The sequence below is a fragment of the Gymnoscopelus braueri genome (assembly GCF_963280865.1).
Source record: "Gymnoscopelus braueri genome assembly, chromosome: 1".
NCBI classification, from domain to species: Eukaryota; Metazoa; Chordata; class Actinopteri; order Myctophiformes; family Myctophidae; genus Gymnoscopelus; species Gymnoscopelus braueri.
In genome coordinates this window covers 11827427-11843589 of record NC_137603.1, presented here as the reverse complement: position 1 = coordinate 11843589, position 16163 = coordinate 11827427, and the positions used below count along the sequence as shown (strand labels likewise).

Below are 16163 nucleotides of genomic sequence, written 5' to 3'. Positions count from 1 at the left end.
GTGTGTGTGTGTGTGTGTGTGTGTGTGTGTGTGTGTGTGTGTGTGTGTGTGTGTGTGTGTGTGTGTGTGTGTGTGTGTGTGTGTGTGTGTGTGTGTGTGTGTGTGTGTGTGTGTGTGTATTTCATGGCAGCCACACAGGAAAAGCTGCTCTGACAACCTTTGAAAACCTTGACACCAGTTCTTGACAAGTGTCCTCACTGTGCACAGCAGTGGCTGGCTGCCCTGGATGTGCAATCTGGTTATCTTGTTAGCACTTATTTACAATGGAGTTTTTCACAGCAGGCAGCTGTGGAAGTACAGTTAAGCTTGGGAGTGAGATGTGGTAATTGCGCCAAAGTAGGATTAACACGCTAATCTATTCATGGACGCTCAGGTGGTGCAGTGGTAAAGTACCTGCCCACCACCGCGGAGTCTAGGGGTTTGGATTCATCACGGGTGCATCTGGCTTTGTCGAGCGTCTCTATATGAACACAATCGGCCCGTGTTCGGGGGAGAGAAGCTGGGCGGGGAGGGTGATATTTGTCACTGCACGCACTCCCTACGGAGTACCAGTCAGCAGGGAGTGTTGGGTGGGAGGAGTAGGACGGAGGCTCTACGTCCTCCCGGTGGGGGCTCCTCACTAGCAGGTAAGCCAGGATAAAAAAAGAAGTGAATAAATTGGCATAACAACTAAATTGGGCAGAAAAAGGGGTAAAAAGAAAAAAAGAAAAACAAGCTAATCCATTCATCTGCTGTTTAAGTACGGTACTAATACTGCTGTGTGTGTGTGTGTGTGTGTGTGTGTGTGTGTGTGTGTGTGTGTGTGTGTGTGTGTGTGTGTGTGTGTGTGTGTGTGTGTGTGTGTGTGTGTGTGTGTGTGTGTGTGTGTGTGTGTGTGTGTGTGTGTGTGTGTGTGTGTGTGCGTGCGTGCGTGCGTGCGTGTGCGTGTGTGTGTGGTAGAGTGATGCAAGGCATTATGCAAACCAAGTTTGTTCGGGAGTGAGAAGAAATAGAATGCGGGTGTGAGTCACAAACAGAAGGCTTCTTATTAGCTGCTTTAGAAGAGCAGACTGAAGATATGGTCAGCCCTTCTGCTCACACTGCCATTGTGTGTCTCACATTTACTGAGGATTAGAAATGCTATAAGTCTATACTAAATTAAAACCCATTTATAACTTAGCTGTGAGCAGACTTACACAATCAGTATCAGTTTGAGATTCCATATCCCCTTTCAACCTCATCAGAAACAATAGGAAGCTTAAAGGCTGTTCTCTGTGCTTAAGACAAAATCATTCTCAAACAAAAAAATAAGTTTCAACACATTTTTTGTTTGACAATCCATTAGTTCTGTCAACAGACACTTGTCGTACAAGAGTAAAACAGCCTTTGGAACAAAAACAACAAAAAAGAGACGAGATTCACTAATATGAAACTTGAAAAGGCACTCTTGAAAGGATTCACCTTGTCTACCTGACAAGGAGCTGGCATGCACATATGGTGCAAGCTCCCTTTAGGGGCAACAGAGTGGGGAAAAGCACAGACGCTGGAAATTGCTTTGTGCCACCAAGTAATGAAGTTGTGAGAAATGACAATGACTTTGCAAGTCACCAAGGCCAAACAAGGCAGGCACCACCGGGACAGGAGGGAGAGATGGCCAAAAAAATCATCTCAATAGTTCTGTCATAATTATTGTGACAGGGAGTGTTGCTTCACGCTGATTGGACATGGGTGTGAGGCTCTACTGCTGGCCCAGTGTCCCCATTCAATTCCACAGCCATTAGTGTCAATGACATTATGGGTGATCTGTCACTGAGCAAATCAGACTACCATCTGCCTCCAAGTGAAATCTACAGCAAACTCCTTGTAGCAACTTCGTGAAGGAAAGGAAATCTGGAAACCAATGTAAAATACTAGTGCCGCACTAGGGCCACTCAAGTGCCGCAGAGATGGTCTAAATATGCAGTCTTTTTTCTTTTTTATATCTGCGGTATTATCTTCTCATCTCAATAATGTATCTAACCAATGGAGACAAGCTTTTCAAATGCTTCGGCAAACCTTTCTCAGCCTGGCGACCACGTTTCATCAAACCAATGTTGTATTTACCATGTTGAGAGAGAAGCTAATAAACAGCTAAAAGGCACGCAAATCCCAGACCTACTAGGCTGGATGCTGGATCAAAAACAGTTAAACAGTATATAAGAATAACAAATCCGCACACCAATATTGCTGCTCCCAAATGCAAGTTTACTTCCCAATTGCAAGTTTACTTTGGTCCATACCAAAGCAAACTTGCATTTGGAAGCAGCAATACTGGGCCATCCTGAATTTCTTTCTTCTTCATTCGATTGGTCTGACATTTCTGAATGCCAGCCACACGCTGTATGAATCCATCATGATCACATACTTCAATGATAAAAACAAATGACCCTTGCCCCATGTTTGTACACATACAAGATGTGTGAGTTATTAAGATATGACACAATAAACTCAGAGAAATGTTCAAAATTGATTGTTTTTATAATGCATTGATCATTGCTGGAATGTTTCCAGATGAGATTAAAGGATTTTAGCTAGAACTGGCAACATTTGCTGGGATGTAATGCAAATTTTACACTGATAATAGGTATTAAGGTCTGCACTGCTCTGTAATTTAACAGACTATCATTCCGTTTATTGCTTTTGTGCCAAGTACTGTAGCTCCTGTTACTCAGCATTTAAACAGGCACAGAGCAAAAGAAAAAAGACCCAAAAGAACAAAAGAAGACGAAGAAGAAGAAGAAGAAAGACTAGAGAGAGAGAGACTAACCACATGTCAGTTGTTGTTGAATCAGTGCACAAGGGAGACTGACAGGGGGACGTGGATGGAATAGACGTGTGATAATGCATTTTTGTGACACAGCCTAGGGCTAGCCTACATGGCAGGCTCCTGTGACCCACACCAGTCATTTCAAATGTCTTGTTTTTGGTGGGGCAGGAAATTGCATCTTGAGTTACCCTGACACGTGCCATGTCATATGGCACTCATATCCAATTTGAAATGTTTTCTTAATGCACCAAGACAGGTGCAAACATGTTGAAAGCATAAACCAAGCCGCAATGACAGATAGCAGAGTCTTCACTATCTCGGTTGGTAACACCTCTATAGAGTACTGTATGTCATTTTCATTTGACCCCTTCTGTCTTGTGGATAAAGTCTGCATAAACTGCAGCACATCATCACGAGCAACTCTGTCCATCTGATCCTGCAGGTCTCAAATGACTGCAGTCATCCTGGTCTAATGTCCCAAGTTCAACATGGTATGAACAAAGATGTTCCTCCATATATCTAAATCCAGTCAGAACTAAAATGTGACATACTGTATGGAAATGTCAGGACACATGATATGTTTTCACAAAGCTTTAACGATACGGAAAGGTGAAGATATAGAGAAAGAGACAGGAGAGACTGAGAGATGAAAGTTGATTTTCCTTAACCTTACATCCTATTTGATCAAGTCCATTTAACATGGAATAGAGCGTACTGTACTATGTCAGACTTGAATGTGCAAGGATATTTCTTTCTTTAAAAGAAAAAAATCCTTTCATGTTCATTTCTTTTCAACAAATCATCACAGATCAAAATCTTTTAATTAAAAAGGACATCTTTGGAGGAGCACATTTCCCCCTGACGTGCCAGCCTCTTTGAGCCAGCTTCCATCTGCCATCACAGCACTATGGCAGAGGCCTTATCCCCAGCAAGATGTGTGTGAGAGAGAGAGAGAGAGAGAGAGAGAGAGAGAGAGAGAGAGAGAGAGAGACACACCACACTCCCACTTCGAAGAGGTCACTCTTTTGGCTTGAACCTGAACCAACTGAATGATATCTTTTGGCTGTAGATCTGTGACAGATTCCTCTACTACTTCTACTACTACTGATGTCACGCCAGCGTCTTCAACTAAATCCGAAGCAACAGAGTTCCCTGAATTCTGTATTACCCCAGATATACAGAATACATATTACCACGTTGTAATGTGAGGCGTGAGCTTGTAGATCAGCGAAGTTGCCCAAATGTTCGCCTATTTTTGCCAAATAAATGCCTATCAAAACGTGCCTATACTGTTAGCTATGCTAGGGTTCATGTGGTTAAAGGGGGATGTCACAAAAGTAGCTTATATGCAGAGACAAATTAGCTGCCAGCTAGCTCACTGCCAGCTCTCGACATATATCACCAGTCCAGACATACTATATTTCTAAGCTACACCACATGCTGCATGCAGTTGTGCTTTACAAAGGACTTCAACTGAGGTGAAAAACTAATTGTGGGAGTCTGATCAAAACACAATAACAAGAGCTGTCTGAATAGCATCTGGACCTAATTATAACCATTAATTAGTTTCAGTTGTAGAAGGTTCCATTTACAGTAAGTACTCATTTTCTTTTGTGCTATTTTAGTTGTCCTGTACATTGGAAATTGTAGGAATGTGTTTATTATAGATTTTACTTTTCTGTTCTGTGTGTCTGTTAAACACACAAAAGGTATATAGAGCAGTCGCTTGGGAATCAGAAGGTTCTCGGTTCGATCCCCGGCTCCTCCTGGCTGTGTGTCGAAGTGTCCTTGAGCAAGACACTGAACCCCTAGTCTCACATAGCCAGACAACTATTCCACAATCCCCGAATGCTATATAGAGTCTGGAACTACACTTCCCGAAATCCGAGAGAGGAAGCTGGCACTTCCGTTCACGAAAATATGTTTTAAAATATCTTTACATTTTATGTTTGAATTTCCATTTATGCTAAGCAGCAAGCTATGCTTAGATGATTTTGATTTATATTAGGATACATTTGTGCTACTGTAAAGACGAAACAGAAGTGGGGGGAAGCTTCACATCCGCTCTATATTTTAATCATGATCAGAGCTTCCGTGTCCCAGACTGTATGACCGGAAACATTTGAAAATTGTGGGAGGCTGGTCACGCGAGACTGCTGAACCCCTAATTGTTCTCAATGTCGAACAGGTTGGTGCCTTGCATGGTTTCCTTCGCCGTCGGTGTGTGAATGTAATGCACACTGTAAAGTGCTATGGATAAATGCACTGTATCATGTAAATGCACCATTTACCATTTACATGGAAATCGGTTACGCAATAGTTTGGTTTGTGGGCATCTAGACTGTAAAATTGTTATTTTTAAATGAAATAGAGTGCATCATTACAACATATACCTGTACTAAATTCACATTTCTGAGCCAGACACATTGGGAGATTCAATTAATCAGTTATGCTTCGATGTGGTAAATGATTTTAATGATGCTTTGCAGTGGAATTCCTCTTTAATTACCCGAAGATAAGTGAAATCTTTATCCTGCTTTAAATATAGACAGCACACAGCTTGGTTTTTAGCTGCAGACAGTGGCAGTGCAACTTAATCAAGGTATTTACTGGACTGTTGATTTAGTTATTTCAATCATGTCTTCTCTTGTCAACAATTGAATATTATGTAGTCTACAACTGTTTCAATTGGTTGGAATTCCATGCCATGATTCCAGTCAGTTGAACTGATTAACTGAATGTTGTCAGTTGGATGCAAGGGGCTAGCATCCGGCTTGTAAATTGAGGCTATATAGGAAGTGTGACAGTTCATATGAATGGCCTGTGGTCTCGCTGTTTCACCCCTGCTGGTTGCAGAAGCAACTAGAAAAAGTGCTCCTCGGAGCACAGGTCTCCACCAGGTCAGGTAGGCTATTGTGGCCTCCTGATGCCACTCTAATAGGCCAATGTGAAAAGGGTGGCATTTCTTCTTAGGCCTTGCACGACAATCGGACACTGACTGCATTCATGATTTGAGGTATTTTGTTTAAAAAAAATGTGTTGCTAAATTAGACCTGCTGGTGGCGCTATAACAGGCCAATGTTAAAAGTGGCATTTGTTCCTCAACATAGTGTGAATGTGTGTGCAAAGTTTGACCACAATTGTTTATGATTTATGGAATTTTGTTCAAAACTAGCCAATAATGCAAACTTTAGATGTCAATCTTAGCCAATCAGGATGGAATATGAAAAATCAAACACATCCGTCTTGATCACATGACTATAGAGAGATCATGTGTACTGATTTGCGTGAAATTTGGATAAAATTGGAAGGAGTAGTATAAAATAATGTGTTTTACATAAGTCGGCCTCCTGGTGGCGCTATAAAAGGCAGATGTGAAAAAGGTTTTTCCTTGACCTCTAGAGAGTGTGCATACAAAGTTTTACACAGATCGGTGCAGTTATCGGTAAAAACACGAATCGGCCTGTTATAGCGCCACCATGAGGCTGATTTGAAAATTTTCAAATGGTATTTCTTCCTCGGCCTAATGGGAATGTGCGTGCTTAATTTCACGGAAAGTGCATGCTGCGTTCATGAAGACATTTTTAGCCAATCAGGATGGAATATGAAAAATCTGAAAGACCCATTTTGTTTAATGGCTATAGAGATACTGTGTACCGATTTGCGTGATTTTTGGACAAAATCTGTAGGAGTACTGTCAAAAAATATGTTTTGAACAAATCGGCCTCCTGGTGGCGCTATAAAAGGCCCATGAGAAAAATTTGGGGCAGAGGTTCTGAATTGGCATCCAGGGAGTGTGTGTGCACAGTTTCGCTGCGATCAAGCCAACAGTGCCGGAGATTAGCTGGTCACAGACGGACGGACACACGGACACACGGACGGACGGACAGGGGGAAAAACATACTCTTTTGGCCTGGCGGAGACAATTAGGCTCTATTCAAGCGGATGGGTTTTTGGCCGAACTTTACACCTGATTTTATTACCTTAATAAACATAGTCATAAATACTATATGCTTCCAGTCACTAGTTTAAAGTCATTCAATCACCATGATATGCGTTTTGGTAAATTATGGTCCCATTTATTTTAAAATGAATGATAAAGTAGGGTATGTTTCTAGGGTTTCTACTGGATCTACCGAGTGAAGACCCGCCCTCGCTGCGGTTTCAGCCAATCCTCCTATAATTTGAGTAACCTCTGTCTGTCTGTCTGTCTGTCTTGGGTCGTGTCTTCGTCTGTGCCCGATCAAACTGCGCATGCGTCGCATCCAATCCAGCCGCGACACACTGTTGCCCGTGTGTGTGTGTGTGTGTGTGTGTGTGCGCAGGCGCGCACACGCTGGCTCTGTGTGTGCGCATGCGTCGCATCTACAGCCCCACAGCGTTACACTGTTGCACACACAGAACACTCGCCTCCGCGGCCGTGTATGCACGTTGGGGAGGCACGTGTCAAAATGTACATTATTTGTGTTCGCGCGACGGCCGCGTATGTGTGTTCGCGACGGGGGACAGCTCTGACCGCATGAGGGTGTGTGTGTGTGCGTGTGCGTGTGTGTGTGTGCTCGCGACGGGTTGCGCGTGTGTGTGTGTTGGCGACGGGGGACCGCTCCGGTGGGGGGGCCGCAACGGGACACGCGAGAGGAGGGGGGGGGGCCTACGGGACGGACAACAGGACGTGCAATAACCCCACGTTTGCAACTACTTTTGCCTGCGCACCTCACCGGGTATGGTCTAGTAGCATTAATTTCCGTTTGCATTTCGGACCGGATATCAACCGAATATAGAAAGATGGCGGATTTGAAATCGCTGCAAAATAGACGCTGTCCATTTACGGTCTATGGTTGGATGTCAACCAACAAAACTCATTTTGAGTTGAATGCACTGTTGTAAAAAGAGCTTCTGAGCTTTCTATACAAGACAAATGTATATTTGTGCTCTAGATCAGTGGTTCTCAAAGGGGGTCCGGGGACCTTTGAGGGGTCTTTGAGGGTGTTCCCAGAACCCAGCAAAATGAGGAACAGCTTAACCATTTAACACATTGGGTGCCAGAGGTTTATTAAAATATTATACGTTGAGTGCCAGCATTTCTTCCATCCACTTGCGTTATACATTTCGTGCTGTGAGAAGCCCCGACGCGGAAATGCATGTAAACAAAGCGTGCGTGCGAGACGGCGGAGGGTCCCGACTAACGCCTGGAACAATAATATTTCCAACGCGACCCTCCATTGCAGCGTGATCGCCGATCGAAAACGGCTCGTTTCCACCACATTAAAAAGAAATGGAGATATTAAGCTTTTAATCAAGGAGATAACATTGAAAACGCCGACCGGAAGGATTTTTGACATGGAGCCTCATCCAGCCTCTTCTTCTCAGAAACTGCTTGGGTGATGTCAAAGTTTCGTTTTAGCGCCCCACGTGGCCCACATGTATAAAAATAGAATTGGGTCAAAAACGGTCCGGACCGTTTTCGGCACTTCTCGTTTGGACCCTCAAAAACGGTCCGGACCGTTTTTGGCATTCAATGTGTTAAGCTCTATTTTATACTGTACGAAAATAACTGATCGTAGATTTGTTATAGACAATTATTTCCCATACTGACATGCCCAAAATAGGGTACTGCCTGGAAAGGTCTCCTACTCAGAAGTACAAGATGAGGAGGGGGTGGAGCCAGGTTATATTTATCAACCTATCAAGCACATTATTGATTTGCTTACGTCTTTGCCTGCCACTGACGAGAATGACGAGATTTGTGTTTATAGTGGTTTTCCACCAGATGCCGCTGTTCGCTACCCTATGAATGATGCTTTCACTGCCAGATGACGACACGGATCTGATGTCATTTAAAAAAAACAACGGCTCATTTACTTCCTGTTTATTTCCAGTGGGAAATTGGCTATATCTCAGTTCCTCTTGCTTTATGGCAAAAACAAGCCATATTCAACTGGCCACAGCTATGCAACGGATTACCGTGACCGGATAAATGTTTTTATTTGAGACTCCCGAGACCGTGCGTGTAATGAGGAGATCTCTGTGTGGACGGCGATCACGGATAATATTCCATGATCTTTCAAAGGTCAGTCAAATCGCTCGTTTTCGCTGGCAGTAGCATCCCACTGTTACTCTGGCAGTTAAAGAGTTAACTTTAATTGAGGTGACATTGTAAAGGCTTTCGGTGACTTTGCTCAGCAAGGGGAATTTCTAAAGCTTTAGGCTAAATTAAAATACGTCTATATAATGCTGATATTTTGTGAGATATTGAGTATTTCAATATAATATATTTGAAATACTTTTGAAACATATTATATAATATGCCAAATTCTAGCATAATTGCCCAGAATAAAGAGGTTGTACTGTATGGCTTATTTGGCCCTATTCTGAATGTTTGAGAAATTGTGCCTAAAGACCTGTATTGTGCAATAAATGTATTTAGGCTGTCAGGCTCACGTACTGAATTTCAATTTCTTTAACAGGGGTTCACCTAGGGCACTATACGAGCTAGAACCGGCCCTGCGTGTAATACAAAATAAGTAGACGTGTTTGACTTGGACCCAATAGACACCAAAAGCAACTTAATATGTTCATATTTAACCACTTGAACCCTATCATCTCTATTCCGGAGGGAACATTCGCCCAAAATTGCAGATCTACGTGTTGCGATGCGTTTTGAGTTGGTGTAGAGGGAATAAAAAAAAAGTACTAGAGAGCCAACTCAGGTCAGGTTAGGGTTAGTCTAGAGGGTTAAAGTGGTTAAAAATCTCTCTGTTTCAACCTTGTGCATTTGTTGATTCTCTTTATGCTTACCATCAGTCCGCAACACTTTCAAACAAGATCCATCTTCAAGGGTGGAAAGACTAAAGTGAAAAACTGCCAAAGCACATAGAAGTAGCCTACTTTTGACAAACTACATCTCAAAAATAGTCTAAAGAAGGTTTGTCAAAAAATTGTCTCCGGATCATCCAGTTTGGAAAGACCAGGTCATAAACAGTACTGTATGTTGAGCAGAGTTCCAAGGTTTGAACGAATGCCGCGTCATCTAAAATGCAATTTTTCAGAGATTTTTTTAAATTCTTTCTACTGAGAAGATGACTCTTTAACAGAAGTTTCATTGTATCGGTTTTAACCAGTTGATTTGAATTAAAATTATGTTTAATAGTGTTTAGAGAAGTTGTCAAAAACACATTATGCGAATGGTTATCATGAAAAATGTACCAGCGAAAGATTATATCAAAAACGTTTGTTCAATTGAAAAGGTTACACAGTATGACTTTATCCTAACCTAACCTAAAATCTGTCCAATAAGAACGGACTCAAGTCATGCCAAGTTTCTGGACATTTATAACTGTTAGGTCCTTATGGGGGCTAATGCTATATTGGACTCCGAGGAGGACCATCCACTCCATTGCCCCTCAGGTCGTTGTTTCATGTCTCCTTCATCCCAAGTGACAGGTTGCACACTGGTTGCATTCCTTGTACTACCTTGTATATTTCACACATTCACATTTGTACTTCTGTATAGCTCTGTGTTTCATTGTGTTGCATTGTTGTTGTCATTTTGTATTCAGTTTTATTTTATGTACACCCTGGCTGCACAAGAATTCTCCCCTAATGGGATAATAAAGATAATCTTGAATCTTGAACCCTTGAACTGGAGGAAGCAATAGTGCAACTAGTGCCAAGGTTTTTAAATTGAAGAATATTGGCCTGAGGCACTTTTATGTTTGAATCTGCTATGTAACAGTAATTAATGCCATTCAATCGTTAATTATCGTTAATAGGCCATGAGACACAATATAAGCCTTTTTCCGAAAAGTAAGCTACACAAAAATGAGGCGCCTCGCAGAGAAAATATAGACGATGACACACAGCTTTTCATAGAACAACACACACAGCCAAAGACAGTGGTTGGTAAAAAAAAAGAAGACAAAAAGTATGTACTGTAGGGACTCATGACATTTCCCACATGTCAGCAAAGACTTTGGCAGAGCATTAATCTAAGGTACAGTAAATGTGTAAAGATTAGACACCGCCTTGGAGATAAATGTAAAACTATCTGATAGTGCGTGGTAGAAAGAGGGTATAATGAGATCAGCATGACAAGTATAAGCCATTGGGATAAACAAATCCGCTTGCACAAAATACCCTACTTCCTCCTGTCTCCATGAATAAATATGTACCGTGCACCAGGCCAGATATTCATGCACATGCAGATTGCAGACTGAGTGATAACTGCTCTACAGTAAATGCCTGAACTTTAAACCGATCAAAAGGCCCAAATCCCTGCAATATTTTCTGAGCAGGTCTTATGTGGATCAAACTGTGTTTTAAGCACCTACAGGATAAAACTCTTAATGGTCACCATAATATGTAGAGATTCGGTTCTTAATCCAGGATATAGCTTTGAAAACTGTTCAGTTCAAGGCCAGTGAGTGCAATCCCATTTTGTCGAGTGATAAAATGTCCATTCCAACATCACTGCGTACCAAATGAACAGTAATTATGCAATGCTCATCATCGTCATCAGTGCATCATCAAGCGCTGTTAAAGTAGCATGGAAAATGGAATGGACAGATGGTCTAAAGCGTCCATTTCAACTCAGAGACACGTTAGTCAATTTGTACCCTAGATCCCTATGCATCACAAAGCTGCTTTAGTTATGTGATCTAATCTCTTAGCAATGGTCCATACTGTTATTCATCAACATGTCAATATAGGATTAAACAGCTGTCTTATACACAGGCATACATCAATATTCCCACTGTCCTCAGATAAGACATCAAATGACATACTATAGCAATAATTCTATAAGATTGTGTGTGTGTGTGTGTGCGTGTGTGCGTGTGTGTGCGTGCGCGCGTGTGTGTGTGTGTGTGTGTGTGTGTGTGTGTGTGTGTGTGTGTGTGTGTGTGTGTGTGTGTGTGTGTGTGTGTGTGTGTGTGTGTGTGTGTGTGTGTGTGTGTGTGTGTGTGTGTGTGTGTGTGTGTGTGCACGTGCGTGTGTTCTCAAACATTAATGCAAATTTTGTTTAGTGTAAATAAATAAAGAACACTCCTCACTCTGGATGACAAATTTAACCAATCAACAAGACCAGAGCAAATTTCACTGAAGTGTCCGATCTTAACCAATGTTTAGTTGTGGTTCACTGGTTTCCTTTAAAAGAGGCCTGAAAATTCACCTTTCAGGAGTCCAAAGGGGGGGGGGGGTGTAGTGTTTTACATTTGTGACAATATAGAATTTTGGTGTTATTTTTTTGAATACATAGGACCCCTATGGAAACAAGAGCGCAAGGACTTTTTTGGTGTTATCCTATTAGACCAAGTGTTTGACTGTACTCGTTTTGCATTTTTGTCTAATAAAATATTCAATCAAAACCACAATGGGGTCCCTCCTAAGAATGAGTTACTTCATGTGCATACTGTGCAGTTTTGTCCAATATCTAAAGATGAAGAAAGAAAGTCTTGCAGTGCTGTAAATACATTCAAACTACAGTATTATGAGATGAAAAAGACTCTGCGTCCTCATCCATCCTCCTCTCTGAAAACAATGGTGAGATGCTGGAGTTAATGTTTGCAGCTGAAAGCAGCAAGTACTGAGGGTGAGGCTTAGGTCAAGGTGATTTGTCATGTCAGGCAACTTTTCACCTCCAGTCCTGTGGCTGTTCACTGGGTTGGCAGCCCTCAGCAGTGCTACGTCGCTCCCTGGCTGCACTTCATAATTGATGAGGAAGAGGGACTGTGGGATTTAACCTGAGTTACACAGTAAAATCACCAGTGTTCATTTAACTCTGAGTGTGTACAAATGTAACCAAATGGACCCGTAAGGGTCCATTTGGTTACACACTCAGTTACACACTCGGTTGCAAATGGATAAATGAACACTGAGGATTTTACTGTGTAGGACAGATGTAAGCATAGGACAGATGTGTGGATAGATAGATAGACCTCCTTTATTGATCCCGCAAGGGAAATTCAGTTAACATAGCAGCTACCGGGGTAGGCATGAAACTACATGTATCTCTCTCTCAAGAGTAGAGAGATACAGCTAAGATTCAAGAATAAAAAAATAGGAAAAAACAAGTGGTAATGTAAAAAAAAAAGAAAGAAAGAAATTGAAGCAATCTAAGATGGCTATACCACCAAGGAAGGCTAATGGTAGTGGTACACAAGACACGCTAATTAACAATTAAAATGATTCTCTTTAAAGATTATATACCGTATGCAATCCAATGCCATGGTGCATGTGTTTCAGCAAGGACATTAATCATCCTGTACACCCCCCCCCTCTCTGTTTTAAGAGTGCAAATAGCTATAGAATTCAGTCTAGAAGTTTGTGGCTTATAAGTTCATGGCTTATTGTAAGTTAATACTGTGGTTAGTACTTGACATTAAGTTCATGGTTCAGTTTGAAGTCCATAATGTAACAATATCTCACCCAGAGATTGGGGAGCCTTTGGTACATTATGAATTTGACCTTTTAAAGATTGTTTCCATAAAAGACATCATTAAACTGACTGCTGCTCTGTAGGGAAAAGTTGTCCCCTTAAGGGATTTTTATGGACACAGTATGTCATTTGCTACAATGATAATTATGCTAAAGGACTTTTTGGAACATGGACATTTTCCTGCGAGTCATATTTTGTTACTGCAGTATTTTAACCCTTTCTATACTTTGCAAGGTCTGGGGACATGAAAACTTACAACTTGCTACCTCTGACTCTAATCAAGTGCAACAATAGTAGGCTTTATCTAAGTGTTTAGCTTACCCTTAGTGCATCTTATCCCCCAAAAATATCCTGAATAAGGAGTTAAGAAAATGTCTCTCTTTTCAAACTGCCAAAAAAGACAAAAAAAGACAAACAGAGAAGACTAACCCATGTAAAAAGGGTTGTTGCTGTTGCCTACAGTAAATGTCAACACTAGCTGCTGAGAACAAAACAGAATTGCAGTGAGAGCAGCACCTGAAACATACAGTAGCAACAACTTTCATCAATGTTCAGAAATGGCTCAGGACGTCAAAAAGACTTTTTTACTGTACTGTAGATTTTTGAAAAAAGTAAAAAAATAAATAAAAAAGGGTTCCCAGAACTCAGTCTTAATACTACCTTCTGAGCAGGGCCCAAATGTGCCTTCAGCCTTACCTGAAACTGAGCCATAGCGTATGGAAACAAATCCAGAACCTATGAAATACTACACGACACAACGGTTCACTTAATCCTGTAGTCGCAAACAGCAATAAGTGAGCAAAGATACGGAACCACTAACGGCTCTCAACAAGCATTGTGTGTGCGCGTGCCTGTGCGTGCGTGCATGTGTGTGTGAATGGGTGTATATAACCGTGGTCAGCACCTCCACAACATTGGTGTTAGATATAGGTTAATCATTTTATCTCTAACAACAAATAAATGCAGGCTGTTATTACAATACATATCTTAGCCTGGAGTTTGAAGTCAAGCTTCAAGCAAGTTCATATTACACAGATAATATTAATTGTTGCACTGTGTATCTATTATATGGATCTGACAGTATACAATTTACATACTGATACTTTGGTATTGTTGTGATGTACCACATTAGTGTATTTAGTTATAGCCTATACCTCGATTCTACCATAAGCTTGCAGCCCTGGACCTTGCAGGTTAAGTGGTTGTCGTTCTAGAGATGGAAGCTTACTGTAGATGTAGCTCTGCCACAGACAGGTACTAATAATCTCAGGGAGTAGGTCAAGACATGGTTTTCAGCCCAGACAGGAATGATTAAAGGTCATTCTCCAATCTCATTGCATTTATTTTTGTCCTCTCTTTCATTTCCTCTTTTTTATTCCCACCATTTGTCTCTCGGGCTCAGTAAGCATTAAGCCAATAGAGGTGATAAAAAAGGGATTCTATCTTTGCTTAACTGTAAAGCTGCTCTGAGGGATAGTCTACAAATTTACATAAATTGTCTCTGGTTGAAGCCAAAGGCAGGGCCAGTTCACCACAGTGAGTTACTTCCTGGGGTCAACAGAAAATAGCTTAATAAGTGACTGCAAATCTAAAGCACATTCAATATTTTTGGTAGCCATGACAGCCCTGCCTCTAAGGGGCCCAAATTGATGTGATTGATTTGATTTACACACTGTAGATAGATTAAGGTAATACATGCACATTGTGATTTATTTGTATTATTACTGTATCATTTATTTTGCAGTGGCTATAAACCTCAGTCAAAATGTTAAACATTCATGCTCATCTTTGCTACTGTATCTTCAAAAAGTCTTTATCAAATGACGCAGCAGTGTATGTCCTCTCTTAGAAGGAAAAGGTTTAGCTATAGTCTCTTTGCTTAGCATTCCAACTGAGTCATAAAGTCTATTTATGAAATAGAGTCATGCAACATTTCTTAACTAAGTACAAAAAATATTTAGTGATGTAATTCTCAAATAGAATACATGAATGTTTTTTTGCATAACTCCCCGTGTTTAATATAAACCTAAGCTGTTTAAAATAAAATTCTAATCCATAATGTTTGATAAAGCTCTTAGAACATATTTATTTTTCTAAGTCTAATGAATTCAACGAATTTCAAACTAAACCATAGACAGTCGGGGATAAACCCAAGAAATTAATTGCTAACATAAAAGTCGTGTCTAATTTCTGAACATCATCTAAAAATATATTAAAAAGAGAATAACAAATGTACACTGTGCAAACAGAATCCTTCACCGCATGAGTGGCCTCTGGGCATTTTCCCTTTAATCTAAGTATTTTGCCCAAAGCCTGGCTCTCCATGGGTGGTTCCTTTGCATTGCTCATGGAATATGGAACACACACTCCAAAAAACACACAAATGTGCACTGGCTTCAGTGGCCCTTAAACTTGGGCATCCAAACAAAGTGCATCCAAACAAAGATGGTAATACAGTATGGAATAAATACATTTTCTCTCTAGTGGTAGAGGGAAAATACATTGATTTAATACAAAGACTGGCCGTAAACAACAACACAGCTGCCTGTAACGATCCAACCTTTGAGAGCATCTAGTTTGTAACCACTGACCTGCAAAATAAATTCATGGAATCTATGCATATCTGTCTGTCTGTTTGTCTGTCCTTTACATATCTTGAGTACTGATTTCACTGGTGTATTGCTGAGGACCCAAGGGATGAGCAGTGTCACAAGTGTGACGTCGATTATGGAGAATGCTGCAAGTCCCGCACCACAGTTCTCAACAACTCTGCAAGCAGCACTTCCGGGGGCCAAGCAATCAGGCCGCTCAGAATGGCCAGAACAGCCATACTGTACTCCGAACGGATACAGCACACAGCATATAATAACTTCAAACTATCAGCTTAGCTAGCTAGCCTACAAAATAATTTCCATGACATTTTGTATCCATTATTACCAGCAC

General features: G+C 41.2%; 1 protein-coding gene across 2 annotated transcripts in view; it reads right to left on the bottom strand.

The window, feature by feature from the left end:
• Positions 1-16163, bottom strand: part of LOC308092643 (glypican-6-like) — a 202039-nt gene that overhangs the window by 66171 nt on the left and 119705 nt on the right. The gene's annotated exons all lie outside the window — the stretch shown is intronic.